General features: G+C 35.3%; 1 long non-coding RNA gene across 1 annotated transcript; it reads left to right on the forward strand.

Annotated features, from left to right (window-relative positions):
• Window positions 1–4,972: 4,972 nt before the first annotated feature.
• Window positions 4,973–8,268, forward strand: LOC125264182. The gene is made up of 4 exons (XR_007184013.1): window positions 4,973–5,209; window positions 6,048–6,124; window positions 6,286–6,439; window positions 8,064–8,268. It is a non-coding gene; the product is annotated as an uncharacterized LOC125264182 (long non-coding RNA).
• The last annotated feature ends 957 nt before the right edge of the window (window positions 8,269–9,225 follow it).

The following is a 9,225-nucleotide window of genomic DNA, read 5'->3' on the forward strand; positions in this document are numbered from 1 at the left end:
ACGGCCTCTGTGCCGAACTCACTTTACCCTGGGTGAGTGATGAGCCGTACAGAAACGTCCTCATGCATTTTTAATCGATTCAGTGTGGTCACAACTGAGACGTGAGGTCAGGTAAGACAGGTCACATACGCAGATGCACTAGTTCTCGTGCTCAGATACCACAGGCAACCTGCATTTTGTTAGCTCTCCAAAAAAAAAAAAAAAAAAAAACCTTCCCCTTGTGCGCCATGTAAATTTAGGATCCTCAAATTTGCAAATCACCTCTCTCCAAGTGATTGTGGGTAATTTAAGGAAATGTGCCAATCGATCTAAGAGGAGATATTTTTAGGTGGCAGTCCCACTGAAGAACAGGGGGTCTCTCTCTCTTTTTGTCTATCTCTCTCTTCTCTGGCAGCTTCTCATTTATATTCACGCTTCTCTGTAGGATGCAATGGCTCCTTGTGGATGTCACTCGGTGCCACTTTAACAGATGAATATATCTGGAATGAGCTATGGTGCTAAAGCACTCAAACAGATGTAGAGCCGGCATTTTAATTTCCTCACACACACGTACAGACGTGCACACCTCGCACGCATACATCACACGAGGACGCCGAGGCAGAAATACGTGCCGTACACATAAGAGATATGGACGCAAACAGACCTGCTGCTGTAAAGCATAAATCTGAGGCTCGTCATACATGGACAAGCCAGTTTTCCTCTTATTTTATGAACGCCACAAAATATATTTCCAGCTTTTCTAGATCTGATTTTTATGTGGAAATGTGTCATGTTTGTGACGGCCTTTTCGTAATGGCTGTGCTATTTGGTCTAAATAGAGCCTCCTATCATATTCGCAGCTTCCTGAGTCTTAAAATGTCTAATATAGGGGAGACTGGGGTTAGATGTCACACTTTGTATAAACCTACCCTGAGAAATTGTAACTGTAGTCAATCCATGTAAAGTCTTGGCTACACAACAAAGCAAAAACAAAGAAAGTGTAATGAAGGTTAAAAAAATAAAGAAATAAAATAAAGAAATATCTGTTATAGGGCAGACTGGGGTTAAAATTCTCAGTGTAACATTTTTCAGGGTATTTTGAAGTCAACCTATGCAAAATGTTGGCTACAAAACAATAAAATAAAATAAACGAATAAATATGCATCTTCGGAGCCTCCATTGACAGTATATGCAGATATATCACATCAGAGATGGTAAACAGAAGCTCAAGCATGTTTGATTGACTTGCGAGAACTAATGAGGTTCATTTTTGTGTTACGCAGCATGTTTGAGCTTCCACGAGAACCAATGTGTTTTCTTCTTGCGTGTCAAGTACAGTTGAGCTTCTGTTTATATGCCCTGATCAATGTCTGTACGTGCAAATTTATAATTGTGAGTTATGCAATATATAGACTCGCAATTGCATGTTGTAAAGTCAAAGTCAGTCTTTTTTTCTCCTCAGAATTAGACTTTATAACTAGCAATTGTGAATTTATATCTCAGAATTCTGAGAAAAGAAGTCAGAATTGCAAGATATAAACACAATTGTGATTAACAGATTGTGAGGACAAAAAAAGTCAGCAATTGCAAGTTTATACCCTCAATTCTGACTTTATAACTCGCAACTGCCAGTTTATATCTCACAATTCTGAGAAAAAAGTCAGAAATGTGAGATAAAAATTCTATTTTTGGATGAATATTTGATTTGTGCAATAGAATTTGAGTAAAATGGAGGTACATATCTTGATTATTGATTATAACAGAGCCAAATAGTTCCAGCTGTTTCTCATCAAGACAATAATTTCCTTTTTTGTTTAATGTTGTAATATTTTGTTCAATGCTTTATTTCTGATCAGTTTGCAAAACTAACAAGCAGCGAACTTGATATGGATATTACTGATAATAATCAAAATATGACTTGCTCAAAAAGGTGTCAGTTTAGTGTCTAAATGGTTAAAAAAATCAGGGAATGTTGTGATACTGTACATTGATGTTCTGATTTGATCAAAGTTTAAGAATCACTGACTTAGTTTAAACTGAGCAGTACTATGTATTGTATTCTATGAAAAATCTTAATGGCCAGGGTCACTCATGAGAGACGACTAGAGAGCTTAACTTAATCCTAAAAATGCAATTAATATTCTACATACCTGTGTAATTATCAGAGCACTAAAATGCAAATATAACAGACAGGCAAACCACACTCCTTCAATACAACCCACTTCACAAAATGTAAAAAAAAAAAAAAAAAAAAAAAAAAAAGATCGTCCAGGGAGCTTGCAAAAGACTTGGAGTTTAAGAAAAAGTATAGAAATAGACAAGCACAAGTCGTTTCTCATAGAACGCTCTCAATGGGGTTGTAAAAGAAATATGGAGCACAAAGAAAAAGGAAAGAAAGAAAAAAGAAGCACTCAACAACCTCTCTCTGTCCATTGACCAGCCAAAGGCACACAACTATTTTTCCCTCTCCCTGAACGCAATCATTTCAGAATTGATTTTCATGGCTGAGGGAGAAATAATGGGAATTCTTCTAATGTAGAAAATGTATGTGTTCCTTTTGGTTAACCAGTACAAACCATATTTCAGTCTTGTCAGAGAGGCTAGAGAAGAAATCTCTCATCCCAAGCCAGGCTTTTTCCCCTTTGGTATGAGACAACTCATCATTTTCTCAAATCAATCATATCAACTCTTCGAGCAGGAAAAGGGCCAGTGCTTTTACAGGTGCTCCACCTTTATATGTAGGTCATAATATCACTGCAACGGTATCAGATGATAATACCGTGGTATTCTGATTCATACCATGGAATGGACACAGCAGCCTGCTTTAAACCTGTAAAGCCTGACATATGAAATAATAGTCAGAAATCAAGATAATCAGGTAAACCGAAATTGTTTCAGTCCAGTACGTGCTCATCTTGAAATATTGCTAACAATAAAAAGTTATTCTTACATTTACTTTATAAAAATCAGTAAAGATTTCACAGTAAAAAGACACGTTTACCACAAACTGAAAGGGAGCGTTTTAACAATTTTACTAAAAGGCCTTTTATTTGTTAAAAAATAATAACCTATCAATCAGACGACAGAAGGCATGTAGTTGATTGTTTACATCAGGTTTTGACAACCCGATCTCACAGCAATTTGTACGTATTTTACGAGGTGGCTAATTCGTACAAATTCGGATGACCTCACTCGTATGAATTTGTACGTTTTTTGCTAAAGAATAAATATTTTGCCAAATTCATATGAATTCATATGAATTACCTACCCCTAAACCTACCCCTCACTGGGGTTTAGACAAATCGTATGAATTCATACGACCTCACTCGCCACCTCGTAAAATCCGTTCGAATTGGTTGTGGGATAACGTTGGGTTTCGATCATGTTGTTAATTTATAGGCCTTAGAAATTTGCATATAAATTACAGTAGACTTTATAAGGTTAAAGAATGCCATGGAACTACTATAGTGTATATCCAAATAAACATTGTCAATTACTGAAAAAAAGTCCAAATTTCTTCAAAGTATACTCTTTGCAGTGGAGGTACAGGATGCTTTAAACACCCTCATGTGTTATGCCAAAACCTACAGACCTCAACAGTGTTGCAAAAATGTCACTGCATCTCTGAAATAAAAGTGTATTTGAGTAAATTTGCTTCATAGAGATGTGTTGCAGAAGTGGGTACATTTTAGTCTGTTTAGCTGAGCTTATTGATCAAATGGTGTCTACTGTGAACACAGTCTAGGTTTCATTATTGAACTATCCATTCACTGGTCTATTATCAATGGATAGGTGTCATAGGTTATTAATGATCAATCTTTTGAGTGAATGAGACTATTGATTGGTGTTCGAAACTGGTACTTTTGGATTGTCCTGGTTCCTGTATTACTTTGCTTCAGCCTAAATCAGAAAAGAGTCCCACCTTTTATTCATTTTCAGGAGACAGTAATATATCTTTTGTTCTTTCTTTTTTTCCCCCCTATGGAACAGAAAAGACGAATTTTTGTCTACACACTGAATGTCAGTGGGATCCAAAACAACATTGGGCCTCTCAATGTATGGACAGAGTGAGTATTTTTTTTTCTTTTTTTCCTCCCAAAATATCTTAATTTGTGTTCCACAGAAGAAAGAAAGTCATACTTTTCATACATTTTCATTTAAGGTAAGATACATGGTCTTGACTGCTAACCTGTAAAGAGAACTACTAATTAACTATGACATTAAGTTGCTCTTTACATTTACTCAGCATCCACTGTCATTGCCGCAGGCTGTTTGTCAAAGAAAATCTAGGCCCAGAAGCAGCATGTCTTGTGTTGATCAAACTTCAAAACGTAGCCACTTTGCTACCTCAGCTTTCGACTCATGATCTCAAAATGATATTATCCCTGCGGCCATATAGGATGACATAAAAGTATGCCATAATTTGCACATGATTAACAATTAAAATGCAAAGTTTTAATCAGTAGAACGTGTTACTGTGTTTATTGATTCCAGGGACTTTGGTATTCCTTTAGCAACCCAATTAGCATTCCGTTTGTTTTTCTAGATACAAGTACACACTAGAACCTTTTTCATTTGCTGAACCTTTCGTGGAGCAATAGAAAACTCCAACCCAGGGTCATTGGAAAAACATGCATATGACAAAGTTTCTGTAAAAAAAGTTGCTTCTTGCACATTTTGTGACACTTTGAAAAGTCTAAAAAAAAATGTATTCAGTTTATTCCGAAACAGAACCACAGACCACAGACCACATTTCATTACGTTGGTTGTTGCATGTATCATGGCCGTTCAGAAATGAAATGTTTGAAAATAACGTACCGCCTACATGAAACCCTATACTCTAAACCTAACCGATATGATTTTGTAGAAGCAACCATGCCATTTGAGTTTGCTTCTACAAGTCTTTGAGATCTTTTATCGTGACTGGTGTTGTACAGGATTCATACTCAAGCACACTGTAAAAAATTACTCTTGAGGGTGTTAAATACAACCCATGAAAATCAGTTATAGTTTACTTAAGTATATGAGTTAGCAAATAAAATAAAAAATAATGGGTACATTCTACCTCCACTATCTATTTCTTATTAGTATTAACTGCAAGACTAAAAAATTAAGTAAAATTTACCCCTAAATATTAGCTTTGGCACCGCAAAGTGCGCATGCGTCAACATCCAGGCGGGAATCTTCCATGTCATTGGCGGTGGCGGAACATTGATTGGTGAACCTACAGGTAAGTTTTTATTTAACTTGTTGATATCATCATGAATGCAAATGTTAAGTTGTTTAACGTTAAAATCTACCAGAAGAATAGTCATTTCTCTGTCTCTGTTGTCGCACCACAGTCTGGTGACAGATTGACATGTTATAATTTGTTGTCAGTCAAGTTAACATTGGAAGCGGAATACATTGTCCAGTAACGTTACTTGCCCCTGCGAATGCGAGTAAACATCTACGTTAATGATTTAAATATAGCTTCCATTATTGTAATGTACATGGCTGAAATTCGTGCACAGCGAAGCTGTTACACGTGAGTTGAACTTGAGCAAGTGACGAAAGAGAAATGGACGGTTGATGTAGTTAGCCTACTATACAGACGACAAGGCGTTCGGAGCAGAAAAATAACAGTAAAGCTGTCGATGTGGTATGATAGATAACTACTATTAAAGTTTTCTTGCATTTATCTGTTGATATTGAGTTAGAAGAGATCAGTTTATAAAAGCCATATTACTATTATCATTTACGGTTAGCATTAATATGCAGCGATTAGCATGTGCTCTGCTAACAACAAAAAGCAAAGGATTGAAAATATGTATTTTTTTATGCTCCTTATGTGATCTGTAACATAACAGTTGTAATGTTTTTATAATTGATTTATATAAATCAATTGTTTGAGTTAACTTGGATTTTCAAATACATTGCACAAATAACTTCTAGTTGGTGGAATTATTTAGCAAAATATGGAAAATATAAATGGATATGAATATAAATGATGTACAATTCATTTTACAGGAGTGTGATAATCTAATAATTTCAATATCCTGTTTCTGACATATTTTTTTTGAATCTAGAAGAAGAATTAAAGACTTCATAGCAGTTATCAAGACAAGTTAACTTCAGGTGGCCTGGATTGTTCAGTAAGGCTCAGGTAAGGATGTTTGTTAGTTTAATTTTTTTTTTTTTTTTTTTTTTGTCAAGAACTGTTGTTCGTCTCATTTGTTTAATTAAAATTGGTTTCAAACCTTATAATCTATGACTCAAATTGAGAAAATTATTGTATTTTTGTGTTTCCTTGTACTGATTTACTAGATCAAAGAGGAATTCCGACGTATAACAACAGGCTCCTTGGAGACATTTATGATGAATCTTGATGGGTGCACACCACGTCTTTCTGCAGTTGTTGCATGCCAAAGGAGGAGCATTTGGTACCAAGATGCATCCTCTCCTGAGCACTGTAAATGAGGTATCTTTCTGTTTTTATCTCATTTCACAAAAAATAAAAATTAAAACTCTCAACACACTGAACTTAAAAAAATATGTAAATAGACAAAAGCAAAACAAGCAAGTTAAATAAATACTTTTGAAAATGCTCATTTTTTTTATTTTCGAATCCATTCAGCTGAACTTCGGGTCAGGCGGTACCACTTTTATCTTAACATAGTTCATAGAATCTGATTAGATCGTTAGCATCTCATTCAAAAAAAGACCAAAGAGTTTCGATATTTTTCCTATTTAAAACTTGACTCTTCTGTAGTTACATCATGTATTAAGTCTGAAAAAAAATTAAAAGTTGTGATTTTCAGGTCAAAGATCATGTAAACTTGCTTAACATAGAACTAAAAGTCACATGATTAGCTCAGATCATTAAAAAACAATCACAGTGAAAATACTTGACATTGATTTTTACTCACAGATTTAGATGCACAAATTTAATGTAGACTTTTAATCTCATATACACATTGATCAACAAACCTAGAGAAGTTCAAACTTAATTGCTTGACACAAGAACAAACCTCATTGGTTTTTTACAGAGGCTCAAACATTCTGTGAGACAAGAAAATTAACTTCATTAGGTGTAACGTGTCAAGCAAGCATGCTTCAAGGGATAGTTCACCCAAAAATGAAAATTTGATGTTTATCTGCTTACCCCCAGCACATCCAAGATGTAGGTGACTTTGTTTCTTCAGTAGAACACAAATGATGATTTTTAACTCCAACCGCTGCCGTCTGTCAGTCATATAATGCGAGTGAATGGGAACAACAACAATGAGAGTCAAATAAACGCGCACAGACAAATCCAAATTAAACTCTGCGGCTCGTGATGACACATTGATGTCCTAAGACACGAAATGATCAGTTTGTGCGAGAAACCGAACAGTATTTATATAATTTTTTACCTCGAATACACCACTATGTCCAACTGCGTTCAGCACTTGGTTAGTGAGGTCTGAATGCGCTCTGACAACGGCAGTGATGTCTTGCGCATATACTTCAAAGAGTGCTAGACATTACTGCCGTTGTCAGAGCGCGATCAGACATCACTAACCGAATGCTGAACACAGTTGGACATAGTGGTATTTTAGGGGTAAAAATTATATAAATATAAATTAATTTGGATTTGTCTGTGCATGTTTTTTTGACTTTTATTGTTGGTGTTCCCATTCACTCCCATTATTTGACTGACAGACTGCAACGGTTGGAGTTAAAAATCATCAATTGTGTTCTACTGAAGAAACAAAGTCACCTACATCTTGGATGCCCCGGGGGTAAACAGATAAACATAATTTTTGGGTGAACTATCCCTTTCAGCTTCCGTTTGTCTAAATTGGATGCTGCAAACATTGTTTATTTAATTAATTAAACATTGTTAAATTAATAATTGTTTCATTATGGGATACTCAGGTGAAGAATTTGGGTTTTGATTTTTATTTGTTACCCATTTATATTGAAGTGCTGATTAATACAGAAATCCTGCTTGTGATCAAACAATTGGCATCAACCAAGAAAACAACTGTAATCAAACAGCATGCTAATTTGCTTGAACTAACATAAAAACATATTTTTTGTTTGTTTGTTTTTTTCAACAGGAGGATGAACTTGAAGGCCACACAAATGAAATAATGAAGTTGGTGGTTATTCACAATCCCGCAGTTGAGGACCCACCAGATGTGGAATGAGCTGTCTGTACTTTTTTGCACTTAAAGGGTTAGTTCACCCAAAAATGAAAATAATGTCATTTATTACTTACCCTCATGCAGTTCCACACCCGTAAGACCTTCGTTAATCTTCAGAACACTAATTAAGGTATTTTAGTTGAAATCCGATGGCACCGTGAGGCCTACATAGGGAGCAATGACATTTCCTCTCTCAAGATCCATTAATATACTAAAAACACATCTAAATCAGTTCATGTGAGTACAGTGGTTCAATATTAATATTATAAAGCCACAAGAATATTTTTGGTGTGCCGAAAAAACAAAATAACGACTTATATAGTGATGGCCGATTTCAAAACACTGATTCACAATGCTCCAATGCTTTCTGAATCAGTGTGTCGAATCTGCAGTTCAGAGCGCCAAAGTCACGTGATTTCAGCCGTTTGCCGGGTTTGACTCGCGATCCTATTCATGATTCGATACACTGATTCATAATGATCCGATGCTTCCTGAAGCAGTGTTTTGAAATCGGCCATCACTCTATAAGTCGTTATTTTGTTTTTTTGCCGCACCAAAGATATTCTCGTCATTTTATAATATTAATATTGAACCACTGTACTCACATGAACTGATTTAAATATGTTTTAGTACATTAATGGATCTTGAGAGAGGAAATGTCATTGCTGGCTATGAAGGCCTCACGGAGCCATCGGATTTCAACTAAAATATCTTAATTTGTGTTCCAAAGATCAACGAAGGTCTTACGAGTGTAAAATGGCATGAGGGTAAGTAATAAATAACAGAATTTTCATTTTTGGGTGAACTAACCCTTTAATTAGTTTTAAATGAAGTTTAAATGTTTGTATCAATATAGAATGCTAGACTTTTGAGGTAAATGAGATCAGTTTCTCCTCTAATTTTAGTCTCCTTTTATTTTCCAGAGTTGCAAATATTGTAGCCACACATTAAATCTAAACACATATTGTTTGAAATGATAACATGAAGAAACAGTATTTGAGTCTTGCTTCTAATGTATGTTTTGACATCTATTTTTTGAATGGAATATGTTCAAAATGATTTATGCTACATTATG

Source organism: Megalobrama amblycephala, linkage group LG3 (assembly GCF_018812025.1).
Source record: "Megalobrama amblycephala isolate DHTTF-2021 linkage group LG3, ASM1881202v1, whole genome shotgun sequence".
NCBI classification, from domain to species: domain Eukaryota; kingdom Metazoa; phylum Chordata; class Actinopteri; order Cypriniformes; family Xenocyprididae; genus Megalobrama; species Megalobrama amblycephala.